The following is a 16,279-nucleotide window of genomic DNA, read 5'->3' on the forward strand; positions in this document are numbered from 1 at the left end:
GCACGTGGTTCCACTAGTTATGGCCCCACTCCGCGCTGATTAGTTCACCTGTTACGCCTCGTGCTCAGTGTGCTCTGACTTACCTCTCTGCTGGGAGTAAACCCAACAGTTCGTTCTCCCCAGCAGCCGTCTAATGTCTCCCAGGTACGGTGTCGATGTTATTTTAGAAGTTGAAACAGAACTTGGTAGGAGTTTCCAACTAATGACACATCCGGTTGTCTGTTCTCCAGGTTAACCGAGAGGTAACGAACACTTTTTGAAGTAAAACGGACCGCAAGATCTGGACCTGCTGTGAGTAGAACCTATATTTTTGTGCTAGGCTAACTTGAGATGTTTAATATTGGTTCTGGATGGAATTGTAATTAATTGGCAGCAGGGGCGATTACACACATTTTGGCTAGTCTCTAGCTCTTAAAGAAGTAATCAATTGTTTATAACTTAACCCTTTTATCTGGGTTATAGTCTACACTGTTGTAAATGTAGTAGTGTATCCATGATATTTATTTTGTCCTGTCCAAGATTCTGTGACCTATATTTTCTTAGTTACTAAGCTGTGGCATGTTAAGGCAAATGGATGGCAGTGTGAGCTAAATAATGCAGTTCTGTACCACTAACAGTGACGGACTGGGATTAAAAAACGGCCCTGGTATTTTCGCCCACACGGGGACGCGCGCGTGCCCGCAACACACAGATATAACTTCACATGCACGGAAATAACACGCACTTTTGTAGCCCCATTGGTGATGAACTCTAACTTTAATATGCATAAAGACTGACTGTCCTCACTGTTCCTCCTGTCTTACTCCCTGGTCTGTTTGCTCAGTGTCTTGAACGTTAGTGCTAGCGCTGGTGCTACTAGCTGAAGCTGCACTTGGCGGCTTAAAAAACAAATCGGTCGCGGATTTTTCACTGTCAGCCAACAGTAAAGGATTTTGCTCTCTTTTCTCCGCGCCTCCCTTCTGTCGCTTAATTCCTCGATTCATAGTTCATACTCATAGTAACACCTCAGCAGACTCTGGTATCTTCCAATTTTCAACTTCCAACAACCCCCTATACGCAGACGCGGTGTGATTCGGTTATGAAATTCCCAGAAGTCATTGCTTCATATACATTTTGTAAACCAATAATACAATTAAAAATACAGGGAGATTTGTTGTATTTCAATTTCACACAATGCACTTTTTAAACATCTGATTGAATAAGGCTACAAAATAAGGTAGACCGATGTAAATATTAAGGGCAACCATGACTGTAGTATATAGACACTCATATCCGATTCCTTTTATATAGTATGAATAGGGAGTTTGAGATAAATGGCTAATTTGAAGCTTTTAACACTATAGATGCCTGAAAGTGGGGCCGCGTTGCGACGAAGCGGCCGCGCGAACCCCGACAAGCATGCCGCCCCGTGATTGGCCGAACCACGAGAGGCCGCGGCCCCTCTGGCATCTGCCCGAATGCTAGACCGTCCAGTCTGTCACTGACCACTAAAGTGATGAAAGGAAAAAAGACTGTTTGGATAATCAAATGGATGTAAAATATAATGAATGACAAATTTGAGTTTTATTAAATTTCCTTTGGGTCATTTTCACTCCAATTACCATCTTTCCCTTTTTTGTATTTACAGTTACTGAAACGCATTGGTTATTATAACTCTAGATTAGCTCACGTTGTTATTGCAATGAAAACGCCCTCAGCTGATAAAGTACTGCCGGGTTCTTTTTAAACAAAAAATTAGCACCATTGACAACTTTTTCTGCTCCTTGCGCCTTATCATGCTTATCATGCATTGGGCACTCCTGTTCTTATTAAACCCTTGAATGTGTGGATTTTTGGATTATTATTAAATATTTTTTTTAGTATTTTAATCTATTTTTGCTTTATTTGTAAATGCTTCTAATGGATATGAGAGTGGTAATTATTGTAAGCACTGCTTCATATAGTCTGTGTGAACATCACTGACAAGCTTTTGTGTCTTACGTCGTTTGTTTGGAAAAATGTAGCATGAATCCTAGGAAGGGGCTTGGGCGCCGTGCATTCGTCAGCCTTTTGGGCCATCACCAGTTTGCACCACTGAGGTGAACATGAGGCAGCTTTGCCGACGTATTCATTTGAGCTCTATAACAAACCTGCTTGTTGCTGTCCTTCACAGGTCAAGAAGGAGAAACTGCGATTCCGTGAGTATCACAATCGATCCACGAAGAAGAAACTGAACTGTAAGTCCAGATATTTCCTCTTCATGCTTGGGCATTAGTTGGATGTGGTTGGAACGGTGTGTAGGTTTATTATTCTTTATTTTAGGGTTAGGTTTTAATGATTAGTTGTGAATGCTGTCTCATTAGAATTGGTTCAGTGGAGGTTCTCAGTGAGTTTTGTTGAATAGTAAGAAATAGGGTTTCTCAGAGTACAGCCAGAACATACTCCACGGTTGTGTTCATATTTTCGTTCAGCCCACTTCGCCTTCACTTTCCATCTAATATCCCATGCGTTTTGTCATACTGACGAGGGTGTGGTTTGAGTGATCATAGATTCATGCTATGGTCCCGCGTTGTCTGAAGCCTTCAGCTCTGTAGACGTGCCCCCTCAGGAGAAACCAAGTGTTAAAGAGGCCATTGGTTACAAGAACTGGAACGTCATTTAAGATGGTGACAGGGGTCTCGGCTACGGAGAAACGCCCAGGGGTAGATGCTCTTCCTCATCTACTTGAACACAATCTTGGTCTTGCACCAGAAAACCATAAAGCCCCTTTCACCGTTCCCCTCCCTCATACATCTTGAAGCCGAAGAGAGGGCCCAACTGCAGTTAGGAAAAGGGTCTGTGTTGGGATGTTACCGGTATGGTGTCTGATCTGAGTGGACCCAGCTTCCAGGGCCAGCTGGCCTCGTCCACCACTCTACAGTTCAACCTGAGGAAGGCCTGCCTCTGAGCCAGTAGAGGCCTCATCGGCCTGCTGCTCAGATGGGACGACGAGGATCGTGCTATGAAAGACCTACCACCCCAACGCTGCTCTGTTCAGACCCAGCACCCCAACGCTTCTCTGTTCACGACCAAGCACCCCAACGCTGCTCTGTTCAAGACCAAGCACCCCAACGCTTCTCTGTTCACGACCAAGCACCCCAATGCTTCTCTGTTCAGGACCAAGCACCCCAACGCTTCTCTGTTCAGGACCAAGCACCCCGACACTGCTCTGTTCAGGCCCTGCTCCCCAACACTGCTCTGTTCAGGCCCTGCTCCCCAACACTGCTCTGTTCAGGCCCTGCTCCCCAACACTGCTCTGTTCAGGCCCTGCTCCCCAACACTGCTCTGTTCAGGCCCTGCTCCCCAACACTGCTCTGTTCAGGCCCTGCTCCCCAACACTGCTCTGTTCAGGCCCTGCTCCCCAACACTGCTCTGTTCAGGCAAGCTCCCCAACACTGCTCTGTTCAGGCCCTGCTCCCCAACACTGCTCTGTTCAGGCCCTGCTCCCCAACGCTGCTCTGTTCAGGCCCTGCTCCCCAACGCTGCTCTGTTCAGGCCCTGCTCCCCAACGCTGCTCTGTTCAGGCCCTGCTCCCCAACGCTGCTCTGTTCAGGCCCTGCTCCCCAACACTGCTCTGTTCAAGACCAAGCACCCCAACACTGCTCTGTTCAAGACCAAGCACCCCAACACTGCTCTGTTCAAGACCAAGCACCCCAACACTGCTCTGTTCAAGACCAAGCACCCCAACACTGCTCTGTTCAAGACCAAGCACCCCAACACTGCTCTGTTCAAGACCAAGCACCCCAACACTGCTCTGTTCAAGACCAAGCACCCCAACACTGCTCTGTTCAAGACCAAGCACCCCAACACTGCTGCTCTGTTCAAGACCAAGCACCCCAACACTGCTGCTCTGTTCAAGACCAAGCACCCCAACACTGCTGCTCTGTTCAAGACCAAGCACCCCAACACTGCTGCTCTGTTCAAGACCAAGCACCCCAACACTGCTGCTCTGTTCAAGGCCCTGCTCCCCAACACTGCTGCTCTGTTCAAGGCCCTGCTCCCCAACACTGCTGCTCTGTTCAAGGCCCTGCTCCCAACACTGCTCTGTTCAAGGCCCTGCTCCCCAACACTGCTCTGTTCAAGGCCCTGCTCCCCAACACTGCTCTGTTAAAGGCCCTGCTCCCCAACACTGCTCTGTTCAAGGCCCTGCTCCCCAACACTGGGTTCACCTTCTCACCACTTCCATCAAATCCTGTCCTCAGGCTCATCAAAGCGGCAGAGTGGACATCTGAAGGATACTCATTGAGGAAACCATTGACTGCCAGGACGTCACTTCAGGGACATGAGTCAACCTTGTTTATAATTTGTACACACCCAGCACAACCAATGACTGACCGTGGTCAGTACTGCATGTTCACTGTTGGAAGTGTTCAAGAATTTTGGACAAACGTAGAATTGACGACTAGTTCAACCTATTCATGTGTGGGCGAGGCCAGGATTCTTCAGGTGGCCAGGGTTCTACCTTGCCTGGGGTTCTTCATGTGGGTGTGGTCCGGGTTCTAGCTGGCCTGTGGTTCTTCATGTGGACAGGGTTCTACCTGATTGATCTCCACATGGTCCGTGTTCTACCTGGTTGTTCTCCACATGGTCCGGGTTCTACCTGGTTGTTCTCCACATGGTCAGGGTTCTACCTGGTTGTTCTCCACATGGTCAGGGTTCTACCTGGTGGTTCTCCACATGGTCAGGGTTCTACCTGGTGGTTCTCCACATGGTCAGGGTTCTACCTGGTGGTTTTTCACATCTTCAGGGTTCGCCCTGGCCTGGGGGTCTTCAGGTGGACAGGGTTCGATCTGGCCTGGGGGTCTTCAGGTGGTCAGTGTTCTACCTGGCCAGGGGGTCTTCGGGTGGTCAGTGTTCTACCTGGCCTGGTTGTTCTTGAGGTGGTCAGGGTTTGACCTGGCCTGGGGGTCTTCAGGTGGACAGGGTTCGACCTGGCCTGGGGGTCTTCAGGTGGTCAGGGTTCGACCTGGCCTGGGGGACTTCAGCCGGGCAAGGCCGTCGTTCGACGTGACGTGGCATTCTTGGTGTTCACACTCGCATCACAAAAAATGTAAATGGTCATTCATGCTTGAAAGACTGCGACGTAGCTGCCCTTGCTACCCCGACATGATCGATGGCTGGTAAGCCCTGTGGATTGTATCTTCTGGACTCCTGTGCTGGGATGCATGTCTTTCTTGGGCTGAATTTTAACGTATTGGAAGAGGCTAGCTGGACCTGGGAGATGGTTCCCCTTTGAATCAGAAACCATCTTGGAAACATCCCAACTATGGTTCTCTTCAAGCTGCAGTTCTGCTCTTCTTCAGATGAGGAGGTGAAGAAATCCTCACTGGAGCTTCAAGATCTTTGAAGAGGAATATTGAAATGTGCACAATGGTTCTCTCCCTTAAGCGCTGTGGTGTATTCTAGTCGCTGAGAAGGAGCCCTCCCATCCTACTCGTGGCGTTTCTCCTTGTCCCTGTCACTGTGTTGACGGATGTTCCAGGTCACGTAACTGACGGGAGGGGGGCATGTCTACAGAACGTTAGACTTTCGACAGCACTGTATCCTAGCATGCATCGCTTGTCACACAGACCACACCTGGAATAATATGGCGATGCTCATGTGATATGAAGCGAGGAAGTGGCCAAAAGAAATGAGATTAGTTTATTTTGTACTCTAGCATTGTTAAATGTTAATGTTAGCTGAAATGTTTAGTCAAAATAATTTGTACATAAACCAACGGCAACAAACTACCAGATCGTCTAAGGTAAGTCTGTTGGCTGTATTTTGCAACGAGACGACCAAAGGATCACAAGATCTGCATCGTCGTTCCGCATCGTCGTTCCGCTCAAGGTGAGGTGCTGGTTACGTTACTTATGGGTGGTTCAAACTGGAACGTTACGATTCCAGTATGACAGGGTTTGGGCTCACTGCGGAGGTTGGTAGTTAGCTTTGTGCATGTTGTGGACCTCTAAGGCTGCAGTACTGCGTATGGTGGATGTTGAGTCACCTGGGAGGGCAACTGGCAGTACGATTGGGATTTGCGTAACCTCATCCGCACCTTATTATGGCGTCTGGTAGTATGATCCATATCGGCCTTTGCGTAAACCTCATCACTAATGAGCGTACCCAATTAAAGTAATTTGGCAGTTCCCCATTGCTATCGGTAACCATCTGCGATATTTGGTAAATTTATTTTGCCCTAGGTACAGCACACTTAAAATAACTGTTTAAAGTTATCCCATAAATACCGCACAACGACTTTGATAATTGTCCTCCAAAAGCGACTCTCGGTGCATTTTTGGCGTACACATTTTCGGGTTGCGTAAAAGATGCAGAGATCGGCATCTCCATACTACGGCTTTTTGGATCTTCAACGACCCAGCAGCTGAATGAGGCTTGGTATCATTTTACTATCATAAATTACTATTGATAATGCTAGTGCTTTAAATACCTGGGCTGTAATTGGCCCGGTTATATCCAACCAAATGGAAGTTAAATTACAGCTACAGAGCCGAGATTGTAACTAGTTTTTCACGAGCTGAACTTTGCTTCAGTGCTTTGGCTGAATAACTTAACTCTTTAGTCTCCTAGACTTCAGAAACAAAAGGAAAGGTTCAATGTAAACGTGCTTAATTGCGTAAAAACAAATGGCATAGCTGTCCAGACGAGTCAAGTAAATGGTTGCAAATGCTCAACGTTGTGATGTTTGTAAACGGGTGAATGTTGTGTTAACAGTGGGGAACTCCAGGCCTTGCTGTCTTGAAGCTGTATGATGAGAAATATGTCAATCCAACCCCACAGGTGAGCATTTGATATGAAAGGTTTCACATTGATACCCACCTTATTTACCCATCTTCTATAACTATTATGATCTTCTCCAAATGATCTGTGTCACCCCTGATCTATCGCACCGGTGTAAGTGGTGTTCGATAGTGTAATTTAACTTGCTGTTATATGAATAGAATATATTTGTACGATTGTCAACATCAATGTTGATGATTATTGTTTTTAAATGATGTATATTTGATGTTAATGTGCTTGATAGACCATGAATCCTTGGTTGAAGAGAGCTGTTGAAGGAACCATGCATCTGGAGGAAGACCTTGACTCTACCTGCCAACCGGTAGTACTGGTAAGTTTGCATGAACTGAACATGGTGGACTTGAGGCGAAATCACTGCTGTTTGTTCCAGACCAGGACTCGTGGTGGCAGGGAGCTGATGGAGCCGTGCTGAGGACCTGCAGGTGAAGGACGTCCCTTGTGGGGGTAATGACAAGACACTGAGGTGATTGCACCTCACTGCCACCTCACTGTACTAGAGTAGGCTGCTAGACTAGCCACTCCACTAGTCCGACATCGGTCTCTTCAGCCATCGTTTTGATCAACATGATTTTGAGGACAGTCCCTGGGACAATGGAGCTGTGAGTGTATAGGATTTATTCACTCACAATGTTGCTCTCCATGTGAGGCTGCAGCGTCTGTGATTTCTCGCATGAGTTCTGAAAGTCGTTCTTTAAATGTAAGGTGTTTACTGAGGTGCAAACAGGTTTTTTTTCATATTCTTACTGTATTGCTACTAGATGACGTAGATGAATCACCAGGATCCGCTTGGAGGCTACGATGTGACTGCTGAGCTTTCTGGAAGGTAAAGGCCAGCTGGGAGTCCACACTGTGTTCTGTCATGTGACGACCAGGGGTAGGCCGTTGAATTGTCTATAACTGAAAGGCATGTTCAATAACTTGAATTTTTAAGTGTTTAGACTTGACAGATTACTAACTGAAGATGCTTGGCATCTGCCACTGTTTCTATGCAAGGGCTATTTGGAAAGAATAAAATAACTGGTCATTAACGCTCCAGCCAGGACTTTGGTTGAGAGAGGGTGTCCATGGCTCAACTACAACCACTGTGTTACAGTCCCGGAGTCCTTGGCGGAGGAGAGCTGATGGAGGAGCAGGGCATCTGGAGAAGGACCATGAATCTACCTGCCAACCGGTAGTACTGGTAAGTTTGCATGAACTGAACATGGTGGACTTGAGGCGAAATCACTGCTGTTTGTTCCAGACCAGGACTCGGTGGTGGCGGGGAGCTGATGGAGCCGTGCTGAGGACCTGCAGGTGAAGGACGTCCCTTGTGGGGGTAATGACAAGACACTGAGGTGATTGCACCTCACTGCCACCACACTGTACTAGAGTAGGCTGCTAGACTAGCCACTCCACTAGTCCGACATCGGTCTCTTCAGCCATCATTTTGATCAACATGATTTTGAGGACAGTCCCTGGGACAATGGAGCTGTGAGTGTATAGGATTTATTCACTCACAATGTTGCTCTCCATGTGAGGCTGCAGCGTCCGTGATTTCTCGCATGAGTTCTGAAAGTCGTTCTTTAAATGTAAGGTGTTTACTGAGATGCAAACAGGTTTTTGTTCATATTCTTACTGTATTGCTACTAGATGACGTAGATGAATCACCAGGATCCGCTTGGAGGCTACGATGTGACTGCTGAGCTTTCTGGAAGGTAAAGGCCAGCTGGGAGTCCACACTGTGTTCTGTCATGTGACGACCAGGGGTAGGCCGTTCAATTGTCAATAACTGAAAGTCATGTTCAATAACTTGAATTTTTAAGTGTTTAGACTTGACAGATTACTAACTGAAGATGCTTGGCATCTGCCACTGTTTCTATGCAAGGGCTATTTGGAAAGAATAAAATAACTGGTCATTAACGCTCCAGCCAGGACTTTGGTTGAGAGAGGGTGTCCATGGCTCAACTACAACCACTGTGTTACAGTCCCGGAGTCCTTGGTGGAGGAGAGCTGATGGAGGAGCAGGGCATCTGGAGAAGGACCATGAATCTACCTGCCAACCCGTAGTACTGGTAAGTTTGCATGAACTGAACATGGTGGACTTGTACTGGGATACTGTACTGTTCGCTACCAGACATTACAGGATTACCATTGATGCCAGATCTTCAAACTACCACTGTGATTGTGCCCAGACATTGAGGCCAAACAGCCCTGTTTGTCCTCAACAGGAAGGCAGGGCAGAGGCAGGTGATGGGAGATCCTACCTGGTGAAGGATCTCTGGCTGGGGCGAGTGACACCCGACTCCATCGACGACCACTGCGGAGAGGGATGAAGGAGGAGCATGCATCTGGAAGGTGAGTCGGTGCTGATGGAACTCTAAGGGGGAAGGATGGGGTGTTGGGCTCCATCAAATGGTGCTGGGTTCCACCCCCGAGTTCTCAGACTACATGGAATGACCACATCGGAATTCTGAAAGTCTCTTTGGCTCGGAGGGTCAGCTAAATAACTGAATAATTGTATTATCCATGTCTTCCATCTTTAAGGTGCAGTTGAAATGCTGTGTTCAGTCTGGGGCAGACACACCTGAGCTGCATCACAACTGTAACTCTGACCTGCTGGAGTCCTCCAGGTCAGTAGCCCACTGCTGAAGATGACATGGATGTTGTGTTAACTGACTACAGTTGTAATAACCTTTTGATAAAATGGCACTACCTAGACAGTCAAATACGGTCTTGGAGTAAATCTTTTTGTTTTCCTCTTGCCACGTTTCAGAGGTCAACATACGGCGCCTCATCACAGCTCCTCGCTGGCCTGTGAATTAATCTGCTCCACTCACAGCACGTCACCATGTGCTGCTCGTTGGGATGCTCCCAATGTGTTCCATCGAGGGTTCCTTCCTCGAAACTGGGAGGGCCCCTTCCTCTCCACACTGGGAGGGTTCCTTGTCCTTCAAGGTGTCAGGGTTCAGTGTTAGGGACAGAGTTAGGGACAGATGGTTGAGCTGGTTTCACGATATACGCTTTGTGTTCAAGGGTGGATGGACATCTGACAAAACGCTTCCCCCAAAATGTTTTAATGTGCAAACGCTTTGTAAAAAATGTATACTAATGTTTTTTTGTCGTGTGACTCCTTGGCGGAGGAGAGCTGATGGAGGAGCAGGGCATCTGGAGAAGGACCATGAATCTACCTGCCAACCCGTAGTACTGGTAAGTTTGCATGAACTGAACATGGTGGACTTGTACTGGGATACTGTACTGTTCGCTACCAGACATTACAGGATTACCATTGATGCCAGATCTTCAAACTACCACTGTGATTGTGCCCAGACATTGAGGCCAAACAGCCCTGTTTGTCCTCAACAGGAAGGCAGGGCAGAGGCAGGTGATGGGAGATCCTACCTGGTGAAGGATCTCTGGCTGGGGCGAGTGACACCCGACTCCATCGACGACCACTGCGGAGAGGGATGAAGGAGGAGCATGCATCTGGAAGGTGAGTCGGTGCTGATGGAACTCTAAGGGGGAAGGATGGGGTGTTGGGCTCCATCAAATGGTGCTGGGTTCCACCCCCGAGTTCTCAGACTACATGGAATGACCACATCGGAATTCTGAAAGTCTCTTTGGCTCGGAGGGTCAGCTAAATAACTGAATAATTGTATTATCCATGTCTTCCATCTTTAAGGTGCAGTTGAAATGCTGTGTTCAGTCTGGGGCAGACACACCTGAGCTGCATCACAACTGTAACTCTGACCTGCTGGAGTCCTCCAGGTCAGTAGCCCACTGCTGAAGATGACATGGATGTTGTGTTAACTGACTACAGTTGTAATAACCTTTTGATAAAATGGCACTACCTAGACAGTCAAATACGGTCTTGGAGTAAATCTTTTTGTTTTCCTCTTGCCACGTTTCAGAGGTCAACATACGGCGCCTCATCACAGCTCCTCGCTGGCCTGTGAATTAATCTGCTCCACTCACAGCACGTCACCATGTGCTGCTCGTTGGGATGCTCCCAATGTGTTCCATCGAGGGTTCCTTCCTCGAAACTGGGAGGGCCCCTTCCTCTCCACACTGGGAGGGTTCCTTGTCCTTCAAGGTGTCGGGGTTCAGTGTTAGGGACAGAGTTAGGGACAGATGGTTGAGCTGGTTTCACGATATACGCTTTGTGTTCAAGGGTGGATGGACATCTGACAAAACGCTTCCCCCAAAATGTTTTAATGTGCAAACGCTTTGTAAAAAATGTATACTAATGTTTTTTTGTCGTGTGACTCCTTGGCGGAGGAGAGCTGATGGAGGAGCAGGGCATCTGGAGAAGGACCATGAATCTACCTGCCAACCCGTAGTACTGGTAAGTTTGCATGAACTGAACATGGTGGACTTGTACTGGGATACTGTACTGTTCGCTACCAGACATTACAGGATTACCATTGATGCCAGATCTTCAAACTACCACTGTGATTGTGCCCAGACATTGAGGCCAAACAGCCCTGTTTGTCCTCAACAGGAAGGCAGGGCAGAGGCAGGTGATGGGAGATCCTACCTGGTGAAGGATCTCTGGGTGGGGCGAGTGACACCCGACTCCAGGGGATGACCACTGCGGAGAGGGATGAAGGAGGAGCATGCATCTGGAAGGTGAGTCGGTGCTGATGGAACTCTAAGGGGGAAGGATGGGGTGTTGGGCTCCATCAAATGGTGCTGGGTTCCACCCCCGAGTTCTCAGACTACATGGAATGACCACATCGGAATTCTGAAAGTCTCTTTGGCTCGGAGGGTCAGCTAAATAACTGAATAATTGTATTATCCATGTCTTCCATCTTTAAGGTGCAGTTGAAATGCCGTGTTCAGTCTGGGGCAGACACACCTGAGCTGCATCACAACTGTAACTCTGACCTGCTGGAGTCCTCCAGGTCAGTAGCCCACTGCTGAAGATGACATGGATGTTGTGTTAACTGACTACAGTTGTAATAACCTTTTGATAAAATGGCACTACCTAGACAGTCAAATACGGTCTTGGAGTAAATCTTTTTGTTTTCCTCTTGCCACGTTTCAGAGGTCAACATACGGCGCCTCATCACAGCTCCTCGCTGGCCTGTGAATTAATCTGCGCCACTCACAGCACGTCACCACGTGCTGCACGTTGGGATGCTCCCAATGTGTTCCATCGAGGGTTCCTTCCTTGAAACTGGGAGGGCCCCTTCCTCTCCACACTGGGAGGGTTCCTTGTCCTTCAAGGCGTCAGGGTTCAGTGTTAGGGACAGAGTTAGGGACAGATGGTTGAGCTGGTTTCACGATATACGCTTTGTGTTCAAGGGTGGATGGACATCCGACAAAACGCTTCCCCCAAAATGTTTTAATGTGCAAACGCTTTGTAAAATGTATACTAATGTTTTTTTTATTTAAAATCATGTATAACCAATTCTACCTGGTCGTATCATTGTTCATGAATAAAGTTGCATGTTTTCCAGAGTAAAAAATGGAAGCAGAAATATTTGTTCTTATTAGGATTGAAATCCCAGGAAAGTTTTTATTTAGTTGTTGGGGACAATGCTTATTGACAAGTTTCTTGCTGTAAATAAGCCAGTTAGCTGCAAATACTAATTCCCATCTGTTGTCCCTAGCCAGATCGTAAAAGGCAACCTAAAATTCAATGACTGATAAAAGATTAAACAAATGATGTAAGCTACAAAGTATAATTTCAATACACATCAGAATATAATAAAAATGCATTTACATGAATGGTAGAATAAATGTAAAAGGTGTGCAATTCATGAAATAGTTAATCAGAGCAGTTAGTGTTAGACAGGCAGATGGGAGTTCAACAGCCTGACGGGTCCAGAGTGGAGTGGAGACCTGTCGTGGTGACCAGCTAAAAGCTGACCCATATGCCGTGACAATGTGGAAATATGCACTTAAACAGAATAACCTATGACACTTAAGTGTTCAAATGAAATATGCCTGTCCAAATGTAAACATAGAGCAACGACAGTTGCAATAACAACTGTCGTTTCATGTAAACATAGAGCAACGACAACGTCAAAAAAAACAACAACTTGGCAAATGAAATATGCCCGTCAAAATGTAGAAACAGTAACGACAACCGTCTACAGAGCAAACACAACTTGTCAAATGAAATTTGCCCGTCCAAATGTAAACTCAGAGCAAAGACAACCGTCTACAAACCAAACACAACTTGTTCAGCCTTTTGCAGATAAAAGCTGACCCCTATGCCGTGACATTGTGTTTCAATGCCGTGACCCGGATTCGAACCGGGGTTGCTGCGGCCACAACGCAGAGTACTAACCACTATACGATCACGGCGAGCTACCAGGGCTGTCGAAGTGCTCTTCCATCAGTTTCATCTGTTGCTACCTCGTTTGGGTTCTTTAAGATACAACACTTTTATGTCAGGAAGGAGAATCCAGATGTGAAAGCAGAGAGAAATCGACAGCAAATCAAAGAAATCAGGCTAAATTACAAATCAAATCGAAAACTTACCCCATAAAAGCGTTCTGGCCGCAGCAACCCCGGTTCAAATCCGGGTCACGGCATTGAAACACAATGTCACGGCATACGGGTCATGTTTTATCTGTAAAAGGCTAAACAAGTTGTGTTTGGTTTGTAGACAACGTCAAAAAAAACAACACAACTTGTCAAATGAAATATGCACGTCAAAATGTAAAAACAGAGCAACGACAAGTTGCTCTGTTTTTACATTTTGACGGGCATATTTCATTTGACAAGTTGTGTTGTTTTTTTTGACGTTGTCGTTGCTCTATGTTTACATTTGGACAGGCATATTTCATTTGAACACTTAAGTGTCATAGGTTATTCTGTTTAAGTGCATATTTCCTCTATTATGGTGTTTAAGAACAAATTTGTAGCTGATCGTAGTTTTTTATGGGATAAGTTTTCGATTTGATTTGTAATTTAGCCTAATTTCTTTGATTTGCTGTAGATTTCTACCTGCTTTCACATCTGGATTCTCCTTCCTGACATAAAAGTGTTGTATCTTAAAGAACCCAAACGAGGTAGCAACAGATGAAACTGATGGAAGAGAACTTCGACAGCCCTGGTAGTTCGCCGTGATCGTATAGTGGTTAGTACTCTGCGTTGTGGCCGCAGAAACCCCGGTTTGAATCCGGGTCACGTCATTGAAACACAATGTCACGGCATACGGGTCATCTTTTATCTGTAAAAGGCTAAACAAGTTGTGTTTGGTTTGTAGACGGTTGTCGTTGCTCTGAGTTTACATTTGGACGGGCACATTTCATTTGACAAGTTGTGTTTGCTCTGTAGACGGTTGTCGTTGCTTTATGTTTACATTTGGACAGGCATATTTCATTTGAACACTTAAGTGTCATAGGTTATTCTGTTTAAGTGCATATTTCTCTATTATGGTGTTTAAGAACAAATTTGAAACTGATTGTAGTTTTTTATGGGGTACGTTTTCGATTTGATCTGTAATTTAGCCTAATTTCTTTGATTTGCTGTAGATTTCTATCTGCTTTCACATCTGGATTCTCCTTCCTGACATAAAAGTGTTGTATCTTAAAGAACCCAAACGAGGGAGCAACAGATGAAATTGATGGGAGAGCACTTCGACAGCCCTGGTAGCTCGCCGTGATCGTATAGTGGTTAGTACTCTGCGTTGTGGCCGCAGCAACCCCGGTTCGAATCCGGGTCACGGCATTGAAACACAATGTCACGGCATACGGGTCATGTTTTATCTGTAAAAGGCGAAAAAAGTTGTGTTTGGTTTGTAGACGGTTGTCGTTACTCTGTTTTTACATTTTGACGGGCATATTTCATTTGCCAAGTTGTGTTTTTTTTTTTTACGTTGTCGTTGCTCTATGTTTACATTTGGACAGGCATATTTCAATTGAACACTTAAGTGATATAGGTTATTCTGTTTAAGTGCATATTTCCTCTATTATGGTGTTTAAGAACAAATTTGTAGCTGATCGTAGTTTTTTATGGGGTAAGTTTTCGATTTGATTTGTAATTTAGCCTGATTTCTTTGATTTGCTGTAGATTTGTATCTGCTTTCACATCTGGATTCTCCTTCTGGACTTAAAAGTGTTGCATCTTAAAGAACCCAAACGAGGTACCAACAGATGAAATTGATGGTAGAGCACTTCGACAGCCCTGGTAGTTCGCCGTGATCGTATAGTGGTTAGTACTCTGCGTTGTGGCCGCAGCAACCCCGGTTCGAATCCGGGTCACGCATTGAAACACAATGACACGGCATACGGGTCATGTTTTATCTGTAAAAGGCTGAACAAGTTGTGTTTGGTTTGTAGACGGTTGTCGTTGCTCTGAGTTGACATTTGGACGGGCACATTTCATTTGACATGTTGTGTTTGCTCTGTAGACGGTTGTCGTTGCTTTATGTTTACATTTGGACAGGCATATTTCATTTGAACACTTAAGTGTCATAGGTTATTCTGTTTAAGTGCATATTTCTCTATTATGGTGTTTAAGAACAAATTTGTAGCTGATCGTAGTTTTTTATGGGGTACGTTTTCGATTTGATCTGTAATTTAGCCTAATTTCTTTGATTTGCTGTAGATTTCCATCTGCTTTCACTTCTGGATTCTCCTTCCTGACATAAAAGTGTTGTATCTTAAAGAACCAAAACGAGGGAGCAACAGATGAAATTGATGGGAGAGCACTTCGACAGCCCTGGTAGCTCGCCGTGATCGTATAGTGGTTAGTACTCTGCGTTGTGGCCGCAGCAACCCCGGTTCGAATCCGGGTCACGGCATTGAAACACAATGTCACTGCATACGGGTCATGTTTTATCTGTAAAAGGCGAAAAAAGTTGTGTTTGGTTTGTAGACGGTTGTCGTTACTCTGTTTTAACACTTTGACGGGCATATTTCATTTGCCAAGTTGTGTATTTTTTTTTTACGTTGTCGTTGCTCTATGTTTACATTTGGACAGGCATATTTCATTTGAACACTTAAGTGTCACAGGTTATTCTGTTTAAGTGCATATTTCCTCTATTATGGTGTTTAAGAACAAATTTGTAGCTGATCGTAGTTTTTTATGGGGTAAGTTTTCGATTTGATTTGTAATTTAGCCTGATTTCTTTGATTTACTGTAGATTTCTATCTGCTTTCACATCTGGATTCTCCTTCTGGACTTAAAAGTGTTGCATCTTAAAGAACCCAAACGAGGTACCAACAGATGCAATTGATGGTAGAGCACTTTGACAGCCCTGGTAGTTCGCCGTGATCGTATAGTGGTTAGTACTCTGCGTTGTGGCCGCAGCAACCCCGGTTCGAATCCGGGTCACGGCATTGAAACACAATGTCACGGCATACGGGTCATGTTTTATCTGTAAAAGGCTAAACAAGTTGTGTTTGGTTTGTAGACGGTTGTCGTTGCTCTGAGTTTACATTTGGACGGGCACATTTCATTTGACAAGTTGTGTTTGCTCTGTAGACGGTTGTCGTTGCTTTATGTTTACATTTGGACAGGC

At 45.8% G+C, this 16,279-nt stretch overlaps 3 long non-coding RNA genes and 4 other non-coding genes across 7 annotated transcripts; 6 read left to right on the forward strand and 1 right to left on the reverse strand.

The window, feature by feature from the left end:
- The first annotated feature begins 1 nt into the window (after position 1).
- LOC132449003 (uncharacterized) lies at positions 2–3,210 on the forward strand. Its single transcript, XR_009523479.1, has 3 exons — positions 2–144; positions 231–291; positions 2,153–3,210. It is a non-coding gene; the product is annotated as an uncharacterized LOC132449003 (long non-coding RNA).
- An 816-nt stretch (positions 3,211–4,026) lies between these two features.
- Positions 4,027–9,877, forward strand: LOC132448975 (uncharacterized). Its single transcript, XR_009523472.1, has 9 exons — positions 4,027–6,801; positions 7,046–7,285; positions 7,581–7,645; positions 7,916–8,156; positions 8,452–8,516; positions 8,787–8,873; positions 9,030–9,156; positions 9,346–9,431; positions 9,575–9,877. It is a non-coding gene; the product is annotated as an uncharacterized LOC132448975 (long non-coding RNA).
- Positions 9,878–11,061: 1,184 nt separating this feature from the next.
- LOC132448124 (uncharacterized) lies at positions 11,062–12,202 on the forward strand. Its single transcript, XR_009523317.1, has 4 exons — positions 11,062–11,143; positions 11,300–11,427; positions 11,617–11,702; positions 11,846–12,202. It is a non-coding gene; the product is annotated as an uncharacterized LOC132448124 (long non-coding RNA).
- Positions 12,203–13,041: 839 nt separating this feature from the next.
- Positions 13,042–13,113, reverse strand: trnah-gug (transfer RNA histidin (anticodon GUG)). The gene has a single exon. It is a non-coding gene; the product is annotated as a tRNA-His (tRNA).
- Positions 13,114–14,412: 1,299 nt separating this feature from the next.
- trnah-gug (transfer RNA histidin (anticodon GUG)) lies at positions 14,413–14,484 on the forward strand. Its single transcript has one exon. It is a non-coding gene; the product is annotated as a tRNA-His (tRNA).
- Positions 14,485–15,487: 1,003 nt separating this feature from the next.
- Positions 15,488–15,559, forward strand: trnah-gug (transfer RNA histidin (anticodon GUG)). The gene has a single exon. It is a non-coding gene; the product is annotated as a tRNA-His (tRNA).
- A 466-nt stretch (positions 15,560–16,025) lies between these two features.
- Positions 16,026–16,097, forward strand: trnah-gug (transfer RNA histidin (anticodon GUG)). Its single transcript has one exon. It is a non-coding gene; the product is annotated as a tRNA-His (tRNA).
- The last annotated feature ends 182 nt before the right edge of the window (positions 16,098–16,279 follow it).

Source organism: Gadus macrocephalus, chromosome 20 (genome assembly GCF_031168955.1).
Source record: "Gadus macrocephalus chromosome 20, ASM3116895v1".
Lineage (NCBI taxonomy): Eukaryota > Metazoa > Chordata > Actinopteri > Gadiformes > Gadidae > Gadus > Gadus macrocephalus.